Source organism: Chionomys nivalis, chromosome 7, assembly GCF_950005125.1.
Source record: "Chionomys nivalis chromosome 7, mChiNiv1.1, whole genome shotgun sequence".
Classification (NCBI taxonomy): Eukaryota; Metazoa; Chordata; class Mammalia; order Rodentia; family Cricetidae; genus Chionomys; species Chionomys nivalis.
In genome coordinates, this window is record NC_080092.1 from 64,719,365 (window position 1) to 64,732,681 (window position 13,317).

The window sequence follows — 13,317 nt, forward strand, 5'->3', positions numbered from 1 at the left end:
ACAAGCACCATGTCCATCTCCAGAAAGGGCTTCCCCCCCCATGCAGATCCCACAGACCCCCGTCTCACCCAGATAAACATCACACAGCTCTGCTCACATGTAAATGATGTGCAAACCGACATAACCACCAAGTGTGCCACCTGACAGTTGACACAAATACTCCAGACACAGGTCCTTCAAAATACCTGGGCACCCCACTCAATAATGTTCCTTTATAATCCATTCCTCTTAGGCCTCAACCTCATTTACTTTGAGTTGTGTGTATGTGAGACAGAATCTTACTAGGCTTAGCTAACTACTAACCATCTATGTAGCCTAGGCTGGCCTTAAACTCTTAATCCTCCTGCCTCACTCTCTTGAGTACTGGGATTACATGCATGTGCCACCACACTTAGCTTTGAAGTTGTCTATAAGAGTTCTGTTGCCGGGCGGTGGTGGCGCACGCCTTTAATCCCAGCACTCGGGAGGCAGAGGCAGGCGGATCTCTCTGAGTTCGAGACCAGCCTGGTCTACAAGAGCTAGTTCCAGGACAGGCTCCAAAACCACAGAGAAACCCTGTCTCGAAAAACCAAAAAAAAAAAAAAAAGAGTTCTGTAGATTTGGGGGTGTCTGGCTGATTTGAGCAGAGTATGCAACTCAGTGATGCTGGGCGGAACTCCATTTTTGATATGAGTGGTACTCAGCTGTGTAAAAACACCATGTGGTTTCTTTATCTGCTCACCTGCTGATGAATACTGCATTGTTTTTAGCTTAAGGCTATTTTGAGTAAAACACTATAATGTTCAGAACCAGGCCTTTGTGTGAATGAATGGTCTCTCTTGGTTAAATACCTAGAAGTAATGAGACATAGATTTAACACTTGCAGATGGTTTTGAAAGCTGGGCATGGTGAGGCAAACCCATAATCCCATCCCAGCACTGGGAAGTTGGGGCAGATGGATCATAAGTTCAAGGATAGCCTGAGCTACACTTTGTTTCCATTGCAAACCAGCAAAAGAACAGAGAATATAATAAAAAAAATTAGGGGCTAGGATTTAGTTCTATGGTGGAGCGCTTGCCTGGCATGCATGACTCCTCAGATCCACCGTTAGTCCTCAGGCTGGCAAGATAACTTAGCAGGTAAAAGTGCCTTCCCCTGAGCCCGAGGACTGAGTTCCTTCCCCAGAACCCACACAATGGGTTGTTGTCCTCTGACCTTCACACAAGCTGTGGTGTGCCTCACGCAACAAGTTAGTTAGCAATGTAAAAACACCAGCACCACCACAGGGAACCAGATGCCCAGTTGGCATTTAAGAGCTCCATGCCCTGCTCTTGTAAGGGATTAGGGTGCCATTCCAGTACCCACAAGGCAGCTCACAAACCTGTTCTAGGAGGGATATGATGCCCTCTTCTGGCCACTATGGGCACCAGGAATGCATAGAGTACATGCATACATGCATGCATCCATCCAGGCAAACAAGCATATATAGGTGGCTCGTGCCTGTAATCACAGCACTTGGGAGGTGGAGGCAGGGAGATCAGGGGTTCAAGATTATTATCCTCAGCTATGTAGCAACCCAGAGGCCAGCCTGGGTTACATGATACCTTATACCCAAAGCCAGGTTCAGTTCTCTCACAATGCAGTGACTTTTCTGTCAGAATCCCATGGGAGGTGTTAGGACTTAGACCACTGGCCCCAGTTTCAGAGCAGTTCAGAGAAGGACTGGAGAACTTGAATTTCCTAGCTGCTGCTGCTGTGGGTCAGGGCAATCTGAGAGACGCTGAAGCACTGGGTACCATGTGGTACCACCCGGGACACCCTACGAGGGCTAAGATGCTCAGAGTGCTGCCCCATGCATGGCACAGGGGTCTGCAGGATGACAGGGGCAAGTGTACTCTGCGGATGGTGTGTGGGGGTGTAAAGGTGTGCAGACTGTGAGCTCTTCCCCGAACAAAACCACTGTGGCAATCAATAAATGCAAAACTCAAAGTGCTAGCCGGGCGGTGGTGGCACACGCCTTTAATCACAGCACTTGGGAGGCAGAGGCAGGCGGATCTCTGGGAGTTCGAGGCCAGCCTGGTCTACAAGAGCTAGTTCGGGGATGGGCACCAAAGCTACAGAGAAACCCTGTCTCAAAAAACAACAAAAAAACTCAAAGTGCTGACGAATCTCTACTCAAATTTCCACAGCCTGTGTTCTCCCAAATCATCCTGCCATCCAGGAGGCTGCCAGCCCTGAGCTGGGGAGCTGGTGCCCAGGCTGGAGGCCAGGCTTCGCTCCTTACTGCTCATGCACTCAGCGTGGACAGGGAGGACAGATTGTGCGTCCTCCAGGCAGAATCCAAGCAAGGCAGACACGATGCTCTGTTCCTGCTGCCACCGCCAGTCTGTGCCAGCAAACCTGCTCCAAAATGCCAAAGCTGGCTACAAGGTTTAGAAAAACACCTTCTGTCAGCGAGTGCTCCGAGGGCAGGTAAGACAGACACTTCTCTGACAAGAGTCCCCTTGCCCCGACATGATGGAAAACTCACGTTTGGGTAGGGCAGGATGACTGCAATTTGAAGAAGGCAAATAAAGCCAGGAAAGTTCCCCAAAAGTGTCCTCCAGCTCTGCACCACACACAGATTCTCTGTGGAACTGTGTGGGACGCTGTGTCCTCGTCACAGTGTCCTGACGGCAGCAGGACCCCTTTAAACACTGACAGATGAGCTAAACTCCTCCTGCATGTCACCTAGTATCCAAAACAAGAGGTCTGGCCTGCCTGCACACCCTTCGGGGCACAGAGCCTTCCTCGTGGCATAGGGACACAAGGCGCTGTCCCTGAGTGGGCAAAAGCAGCCTAGTGTGACCCACTTCTAAGAATGGCAGAGCCTAAGTGTAAAGAATACAAAAGCCCAAGGTAAGCCAGGCAGTGATGGCGCATGCCTTTAATCCCAGCACTCGGGAGGCAGAGGCAGGCGGATCTCTGTGAGTTCGAGACCAGCCTGGTCTACAAGAGCTAGTTCCAGGACAGGCTCCAAAACCACAGAAACCCTGTCTCGAAAAAAAAAAAAAAAAAACAAAAACAAAAAGTGCTTATTTTTCTCATATTAAAAATGCAGAAAGTGGCTACATTGGGGCAGGAAAGCTAGAGAGAACCGCAAATATGTATGTATGTGTAATACACATGTTGTATTATATACATGTTATGTGTATATATACAGAAAAATATACATAATGTATTCAAAGTTCTGTCACTTGGGCTGACAATGTTCCTCACAAGAATCATAGACAGGCAGTGGTGATGCACGCCTTTAACCCCAGCACTTGGGAGGCAGAAGCATCAGTTTGATGCCAACTTGGTCTATAAAGTGAGTTCCAGGACAGGCTCCAAAGCTACACAGAGAAACCCTGTCTCAAAAAACAAAAAACAAAAACCCAAATCATAGACTACAAACTGGTACTAATCACAAGGAATCTTTTAGGATGTTGGTCAGGATTCAAATGGCTCCTAAAAACAATACAGACTCTTGCTATTGCCTTTGGGGACACTTCTCTACAGCAAATGGAGCTCACTGCAGAAGAACACATCTGGACCCCAGGAGACCTGTGGGCTGCAGGGAGCCCAGTCCATCACAGCTCCTGCACCTATGGCTCTGGGAACATCAAGAGAGGGAACAGAAAAGTTCTAAGAACCAGAGAACCAGGAAGTCTGCTGTGTGACTGCCTCTTAGAAATGGCTGCACAACCATGACTTGAACAATGACGATAGCAATAGGTATGCTAACGAGGAAGAGGTAAATTTTTACACGGGCCATCCCAAGACAAAGACCTATGGCAACCAATGACAGCTTCCAGGGATGAGCACCATAACTAGTAATACATTACAAAGTGATCAGTCCTGGAGCTGGAGAGATGGCTCAGAGGTTAAGAGAACTGACTGCTGTTCCAGAGGTCCTGAGTTCAATTCCCAGCAACCACATGATGGCTCATACCCATCTATAATGAGATCTGGTGCCCAGAATACTATATACATAATAAATTAAAAAGTAAAAAAAAAATAATTAAAAAAAAGGTTTTCAGTCCTGAAACCATACACACAAAACAAAAATGGACTCAGATTGTATTTATATATTTGTACATATATGTATATATATAGAGAGAGAATATCAATTTGAGAATAGAGATGGAAAATAAGAGAGGTTGGAGGAAAAGGGAGAAGTGATATTATATTTTAATTTAAATAAGCAAAATAATAAAATATTCCTAGCTTCAGGAACTTCCGAGGGACAGAGGGGTGATGGAAGGATAGGTGTTATAGAATTAAAAGTATACACACACACACACACACACACACACACACACGAGATTTGTCTGTCTGGGTATATGCACGTGTCCAGAGGCCAGAAGACAGCTACTGGATCCCCTAGGAGCTAGAGATAGGTGGGTCCTCTGCAGGAGCAAAAAGCATGTTTAGCCCTGAGCCATTTCTCCAGCCCCTACAACACTGTTACTTTTTTACACATTTTATCCTTCTGTAGATAGCATCTATCTAGTTCTGTAAAAAAAAAAAAAAAAAGAAACACTTAAGGTCACTCCTTTTAAAACAGAAACATTTTAGCCTATGCAGTAATACTGTTTTTCTCATCTATTTTCACTATTAAACCTTATAAGTGTGCACCACTAAAAGAAAAGTTGAGAATCACTCTAGTTTCAGAGACAGGGTCTCAGGTAGCTCAGGTTAGCCCCCACCTCACTATGTAGCTGAGGCTGACCTGGAACTCCTGATCATCTTACCTCTACCTCCCACACTTCAGCCTAAAAATCATAACATGATTGATAATCTCTCATTAAGGAAACAGTTGACAGAACATTAAGAATACAATTCTAGGTGCTGCAGAGACAGCTCAGCAGAAGAGCACTGCCTGCTCTTCCAGGTCCTGAGTTCAATTCCCAGCACCCACATGGTGGCTCACAACCATCTGTAATGAGATCTGCTGCCCTCTTCTGGCCTGCAGACATACATGCAGACAGAACACTAAATACATAACAAATTTTTTAAAAAAAAATACAATTCTAACAACTATGGTGTAATATTTATGTTGAAATAAAAGATATCCACAAGTTGCTTTTAACTGTAAAAGTCAGCAGATTGAGCGGGACCTTGACAGTCTACGGTAGGAGGTTGAGGTCATTTTGCTTTTGCCACCATATTAATGAAACAATACAGCAGCGTTCTTGGATGAGGGCAAATACACCCAGTACACGTGAAACTAAAACGCCTGGGATCCCAGAACTTGGGAAGCTGAGGCAGGAAGATGCGGTGGGTTTGAGGCCAGCCTAGCTATCGTGAGGACCAAGTAACTGGACTATAGTGTAAGATACCATCTCAGAAAAATCCAAATTCAAAGCAGAACACTTTCGACAGTTCAACTGGCTCAGTCACCACAATCCCTGCGTGCGACGGAGCTACCAAGCAATGCCTATATAGCATAGCGGGACCAGCTGACCATCTTCTCGACCTTGTGTGGACACATTTGCTAAACCCATTGCAAATGATATCCTGGAATGAGTTCCAGGATAGCCAGAGCTGCTACACAGAGACTCTTTTGAAAATCCTAAAGAGAAAAAGGGTTTGTGGGGTTTTTGAGACAAGGTTTCTCTGCTTTGGAGCCTATCCTGGAGCTCACTCTGTAGACCAGGCCAGCCTCGAACTCAGAGATCTGTCTTCTGGAGTGTTGGGATTAAAGGCATGTGGTGGAATCTTTTTAAATCTTTTTAACTTTGAGACAAGATATCCCTGCAGCCTACACACTGGCCTTGAGCTTCAGATTTTTTGCCTCCCCATCCCAGGTACAGGAATTACAGGTGTGCGCCACCAAGCCTGACCTAGAACTGAAGTTTTAGGCCTTACTCCTACCCAGCATGGTGCTTATCTCGCAGTCATTCATTCATAGGGCAGCATTTACTGTTATTTAACATACAGTGTAATAATGTTGACATTGTCTCCCAGGTTGGGACTGGTGTCCCTGGAACCCAGGTTTGAAGGCCTCGGGTGAGGTTCTAACCAGGACCCACTCTTAGAACTCAGGTGCTACTGTGAGGAAGCCCAAACTAGTTCAACAGCTATCATGTGACAGGCTGAGGGCGTTCCAACCAGCAGCCCAAGGGAGGTCCCAGCTGATCAAAGATAGGGAAGACAGCTGAGCACAAGCCTAGCCCCAAGGCTCCACGTCACGCCTGACTTTAATTGCCCACTGAAGACCTAGCCATTAAGAAGCAAATACAAGCTGTCCCTACAGCACAAGGTCTGGGTTCTTGGTCTACAGGAATCTGGGATCATTAAAGGTACAGGGGACAGGTGCTAGGAAGCAGAGAGTGGTAGCCATATTGTATAATCACAGCATCTGGGAGGCAAGGTAGGAGGATCAGGAGTTGAAGACCTGGACTACAGAGTGAGTTTAAGGGTAGCCTGGGCTACATTAGACCTTGTCCCAAAATAAAAAAGGACTGTCAAAATCTCATCATCACAAAGGTGCGACACAGTCTACCAGAGGGTGACCTTGAATTTGTTTGTTTTGTTTTTCTGGACAGGGTCTGTAGCTTTGGAGCCTGTCCTGGCACTCACTCTGTATTCCAGGCTGGCCTTGGACTCACAGAGATCCGCCTGCCTCCTGAGTACAGTGCTGGGATTAAAGGAGTGCACCACCACCACCACCCAACTTGACCCTGAACTTCTGATCCTCCAGCCTCCACCACCCAAGTGGTAACAATATAACCTGGACCTGGCTGAATCTTCACGGGAAAGAAAAAAATCTCAACTTCAAAATTATAGGTAATTTGGGGACAATACTGTCCCCAAACTTATTTCACCTAATCACTTATGGCACACTCACAGCAACCTACCTCCTCCCTCTCCTCTCCCCTCCTCACCACCTCCCCCCAGGAGAGGAAGGCCGCACCAGGCCTTCTCTGCTATGCAAATGAATGTTCTAGTTAGAGTTGTCTCATTACAGCTACAAACTAAAAGACCAAGGAGTCAGGAAAGCCTGAGATAGTCTTTCCAAGGGAAGAGCACACCAACTGGCTATCCAGTGCCAAGTAGGCAGCCCCGAAACCATACAAGTAAGGTTCTACAGACTGAGCAGAATATATTTAGGAGTACATGTGTATATACCTATTCAGAGGTACATGCAACAAGGAAAAAGGAGGTCATGAGTTTCAAAGAAAAGGAGTACATGGGAGGGCTTGCAGGAAAAGGAAAAATGATAATCTCAAAAATAAATTAAAAAAAAAAAAGCTTGCCACAAACCATCAATCTGGGTCCTGACTGAGCATAGATTTCAAAAGGGCCCTTTCCTCCAGAGACTGAGATGGCAGGAGGCGTCCACAAGCTGACAAACCGGACGGGAAATGTTCCCTGTCAGCTTCACCACTAAAGTACCCAGGAGCTGAGCCAGCCTCACTGACAAGTCATTGGCAAGCACTGTGGCAGCAGCTGCAAGGTCAAGGGTTATCAAAGCATAGAATTTTCACTCCTTCCCACTCATCTTTTCTTGAAAGCCAGATCTGAAAAAAAAAAAACTTTTACAAGCAAAAAAAGTATTTGTGGCATACATAAATAAAAACCGTAAGGACTATAGAGTGTTTTTTTAAGGTGCCTTACAGAAGAAATAGAAAGGAACCATGGCCCTCGTGTGCTCTGAACTCATTCTTACACCATGCCTCCGACTGGGAGAAAAGGTCTCCTGGGTCAGCTGGAACCTTAGGTCACAGAATCTAAGCTCTCAGGACAAAGATTTAACAGGCACTCATACAGACCAGAATTTAGTGTCTTGCAGTGACTTCATTTCTCTCCTTCCTCGCCCCCACACACATCCCTAATTTTAACTTCAGCCAGCAAACCCAAACACAGGCAAACCAAAGCCTAACAAGTGTGCTCCGAAAGCAGGACACCTCTGTAGCGAATGTATCCTAATTTGCTTTTAAATATGTAGGGAAAGAGAAACTTGAATTGGCACCTGTATTATTCTAGTATCACAGACACTGTGTACAGCTGTCTTCTGTGCCTCTTAGGGACATGCACACGCGCACACACACACGCGTGTGTGTCTGTCCTTGTCCTCAGAGACCTTGAACAAGGATGGGTTTGAGTTCATGCCCACTTCACACACTGAGTTCCACCGTTAGGGCTTGGTACAAAGCAAGTGTTCACCAGGAGTAGGAGGCCCTTAAGGCCTTTTAAAGACTTCTATTTTTAGTACCTTATTTTACATAGGTAAATTTTCTATAACTATAAACTGTCAAATAAAATCAATAGAAAGCCTGGGTGGTGGTACAAACCTTTAATCCCAGCACTTGGGAGGCAGCGGCAGGCAGATCTTGAAAAAAATCAAAAAAAAGGGGGGGGGGCTGGAGAGATGGCTCAGTGGTTAAGAGCATTGCCCTCTCTTCCAAAGGTCCCGTGTTAAATTCCCCGCAACCACATGGTGGCTCACAACCATCTGTAGTAATGAGGTTTCCGGCAACCACATGGTGGCTCACAACCATCTGTAGTAATGAGGTCTGGTGCCCTCTTCTGGCCTACATACAGACAGAATATTGTGTACATAATAAATATTTAAAAAAAAGAAAAATCAAAGAAAAAATTTTTTGCCAGGCCGTGGTGGCACACACCTTTAATCCCAGCACTTGGGAGGCTGAGGCAGGCAAATCTCTATGAGTTCAAGGCTAGCCTGATCTACAAGAGCTAGTTCCCGGACAGGCTTGAAACCCTGTCTCGAGAAACAAAAACAAAAAAGAACACTAGCTGCTCTTCCAGAGGACGCTGGAATTCCTGGCACCCACCTGCCTAATACTTTTGTTCCAGAGGATTCAATGCCTTCTGGCCTCTGAAAGCATGTGGTGTACAAACACACATGCAGGTAAAACCAAAACAGGAACCAGACTGACCAGGCGTAAGTCACAAACAATCCCACACCAGTTTGGATTAATTATGATTAATAGAATGGTTATTTATTTAAAGGGGAAAACTTACAGATCACCGTACCAGACAACAGCCCTCTGCAGGAAAGGAGCCTAGTTGCCAGAAGCAGAGGCGGGAGAGAGAGACAGAGAGAGAGAGACAGAGACAGACAGAGACAGACAGAGAGAGAGAGACAGACAGAGAGAGACAGACAGAGAGAGAGAGGGAAGTGGCTGCTTTTTTAAAGGGAGAGAGACCACACCCCAATGGGCTGGTATCTCAGCGGCTATTGGCTGAAGGAGAGGAAGAAGCTCCCGCAACACCTCCCCCTTGTTTAAGTAAGAGAGTTCTAAACCTACAATGAAATTATATACAATACAAATGTCCTATTCTAACTAGCTTAAGTCTTATATAATAAATAGCTTGGCCAAGTCATGAGTGGAAAGTAACTACATTATATAGTCTTCAACCCCATTGAAGATCTGAGAAGGGAAATAATGTTACCTGAGTAATTAGGAAGTGCAATCAAACAACTTCCAAAACATGCAACAAATCAGAGACAACTGGCTACCTGGGCAATCACCCAAGGTCACGTTTGCAGCACTGAAACAACCAACTTTGGCTAAGGCCTAACATAACTGACACACCATTTTCAAAGGCAAGAAACTTGTCAAAACTATCTTACCCTCTCTTGGCAGGATATGACAGTCCTATTTTTTCCATTCAGGGATACTATGTATCTCCGTCAGTGGTTGAGATATGGGCATTTCTTTGCCCAAAGGCCAGTTCAGCCAAGATGGCTCCAGGTGGAGTGTCTTTGGTGCTCAACATTCTCTCGGGAATAGATCGATGTCTCACTACCACCTAACTCTGAGTTAGATTAAAGGCCATTTTCTACAGCTCTTTGAAGAGGTTGAAGATTATCTATACCGAGTATAATCTCTATGTATCTAAAGAACCTGATCAGTCTAATTATAAATGACAAACTTAGAATACTATTGATCTATATAATTCTCAATACCTATCTAACTTAAAGACAATAAACAACTGTGAAACAAATGAGGACAATGACCTCCAAATATAAACAATGTGCAAATATACATTCCAATATGGTAAATATATATCAATACACAAATATATAAGTATCTTAATCAGAGGTAGAAATGTACACTGCAATACGGTAAATATACAATATAACCCCCCCACCCCATGTCACTTATTCACTTAAGAAACATCCAAGCCTACTGTGGTTAAACAGCAAACAAGGGGGACCTATGACTTCAAGGTGGATGTCACTAGAGGAATGTAAAAAGGAGCATCACATCTGACCCAGAACTATTCATAATTGCCCAAGGCCACAAACAATCCAGATGTTCATCAACATTTGACAGATAGTGTGTGGTATGTTCAGCCTAAAATGAATCAACTACAGTCTATAGTAGTAGGTATACTACTACTCACCAATACACAGTGTAGACGAAGCTTTAAAAACCCTAGTGCAGGGGCTAGAGCAATGGCTCAATGGATAAAAGCACTGACTGCTATGAAGAGGACCAAGGTTCAACTCCCAGCCCCCACAAGACAGCTCACAACTGTCTGTAACTTCAATCTTAGGGATCTGATACCCTCTTCTGGCCTCCCTGAGCACTAGACACAGATAATACAAACATGTAGCTGAAACACCCACACATATAAAAATACACCAATTTTAAAAATATAAACACTATGGTACATGAATTTACACAATTATCTATATGTCCATGTCTGTATATATAATGATATATATATATATAGCCAACCAAAAGACGGATATGGTATAGTGGCGCAGCACTCGTGAGGCAAAAGCAGGCGGATCTCTGGGAGTTCAAAGCCAGCCTGGTCTACAGAGTGAGTTCCAGGACAGCTAGGACTACAGAGAGATTCTGTCTCAAAACAAAATCTACAAGAATGTTGCATCAAGGTGAAAGAATAAACAGCTATGCTGTTTAGGGGTTTGTACTTAGGAGGCAAAAGTCATAGAAAAAGGGGATTGTTTCCATTAAAGCCGGTGTAGTAATTGGCTGTCCTGGAGACGGGGGAGAAAGATGAAGTCCACTTCTTGGCCTACTAGATTAAGTTACACTTACATTTTCTCTAAAATAAACTTTTCAGGCCGGGCAGTGGTGGCGCACGCCTTTAATCCCAGCACTTGGGAGGCAGAGGCAGGCGGATCTCTGTGAGTTCGAGACCAGCCTGGTCTACAAGAGCTAGTTCCAGGACAGGCTCCAAAACCACAGAGAAACCCTGTCTCGAAAAAAAAATAAATAAATAAAATAAAATAAACTTTTCAGTGTATTTCTTTCTCTTTATAATAAGTCACATTGAAAAGGTTAAGTAAATACTACCAAACATTCTCCTAGCCCAGGGAAAGAACCAGTCCTCTCTGAACGTCACTGTTACTCAGCCTCTAAGGTCAGGGCCCTCATTTGTCCTCTACCTCAGCACTCAGCCCAAGGCCTCCGGAACAGCAAAACTCGTTTGCTAGGTGAACCCATGCACTGCTGACAGGCTGACATGCATTGCGTTATGGGGACCTTTTCCTCACATTGCCAGCTTGAGCTGTGACCCCCATTAACGCTTTCCTGCTTTCTGTTGTGTCTCCCCGGTGAAGCTATCATAAATAATGAAGCTACCACCTTAAATGCCGGCCCTGTAAGTTTATACCCAGGCTGCCTTGGTTGCTTTAGCAACTCTCCCTGCCTTCCACTCCCTCTTGTGTCTTCTCTCAGGAAGGGCAGTCCGCTGCTGTTGGTCGTGCCTGTGTTTTAATAGGGAAGTTTCCATTTTGCACCTGAGAGTAAAGCCCAGGCATCATGAGTCAATTACTCTCAAGATGTTTGTGAAGGGCTCATTTGCCTGTTGCTGGGTGAAATACCAAGGTGCAGTCGGAGGTAACGTAATTTTACAATCAACTGTACTTTAAAAGCATGCTACCTGTTCTAGAAACCAAATCCCTATTAATAGGACCAGTCAAATTTAAAATAATTCTGTTAACAAATCAATTATGCAAATACACATCTATGAAAATGGTGGGAAGAATCTACGAGATGCCAACAGAAAGACACACAGCTGTTCTTCAGAAGGTGATTAAAGGAAGACAAAGGCCTCATCTGTAAAGTTTTAAGTTCTCATTCATACAGAATGAGCAAAGCTCAATTGTGACGCTGGGAAAATATTTTGAATCCATCTTGTTCTAAAACAAAACCCACATGCAAAGGCATACACCTAAGAGTTCTCAATTTCCCAGACTTAGAGCCTCTAGGCACTTCTTAGGATAGGAGTAGATCCGAATGCTATTTGATTAAGGCATCTCACAGAATGCATACCTGCAGTCGGCCAGTAGCAAAGATTTCCGAGGAGAACTCGGCTCAGCCGCGCTCGACAAGGATGCTGAGAAGACTCGAATGAAGCCAACTGTCTCCCGTTTTATGGGGGAAAGCCAAAAATACCAAGCAGCTTTTCTCCTCCCCCAGCGTCAGAAGGTGAGTCAGAGCTGGAGGCAGGAGCGGGGCCCATGTGTCAAAGCCGCCTGTGCAGGGCTCCTTCCTCCCTCCTGGGAATTCTCGGCCCTCATCTGACCCTGATGTAAATTCTTAAGGTGTCTCTGGCGAGGAGCAAGACGTGGTTACTCCTTCTGGGGGAACCTCATTCCTCCGTTTCTCAAAGGAACCGACACAAAAGGCAATGGCAAAATTGCAGCCCTAAACACACATAACTTTGCAAAGAAGACGTACAGTTACCTTTGTTCCCCCGTTCTTAAAAAGAGAGTTGTATCTTGTAAAAGAGACAACTTAGATTTGTGGTGGAAGCCTGCTGCTGCAGACCACTGACCCTGGCCTCTCTGACCTTTCACTGACCTCGGGGAGGACGTTCCGGTATTTCATTAAAGTTCTAAGTGGCTACTTAGGAGCAAGAATCTGCGTTAAAATTCTTGGACCACATTTCATTAAAGTCGGTTAAGAATCCGAATCTTTGCCTTCGTTTTTACATCTGCAAAACGGAAAAGGACAGCTCTGCCACTTATAAACCCATTGAAAATTAACCGAAGAACATTAGCCAAATGCCTAAGGCTCTCCTGAGTGGAAAGTACAAGGTATTGTTTTTAGTAGCCCTAAACAGTGAGACTACTGGTAAACCACCCACCTTCCCTTGCCTCCAAGATGCCCGGTTACCACAACACTAGCCGGTGCCACTGGCAGCATCCACTTCAATACAAGATAGTTATACAATCCACGTAAGGTGGCTACACCACTCGGCTCCCTCCCCTACCCCAAGCCCAACACAGTTCAACTTCACTCCAGAGCAAGGAGACTTAGGAGAAATAAGAGCCATATGTGAGCACCGCACACAGCAATC

General features: G+C 45.1%; 1 protein-coding gene across 1 annotated transcript in view; it reads right to left on the reverse strand.

The window, feature by feature from the left end:
• Tada2a (transcriptional adaptor 2A) overlaps window positions 1-13,317 on the reverse strand; it is a 79,656-nt gene that overhangs the window by 2,706 nt on the left and 63,633 nt on the right. The window lies entirely within an intron of this gene.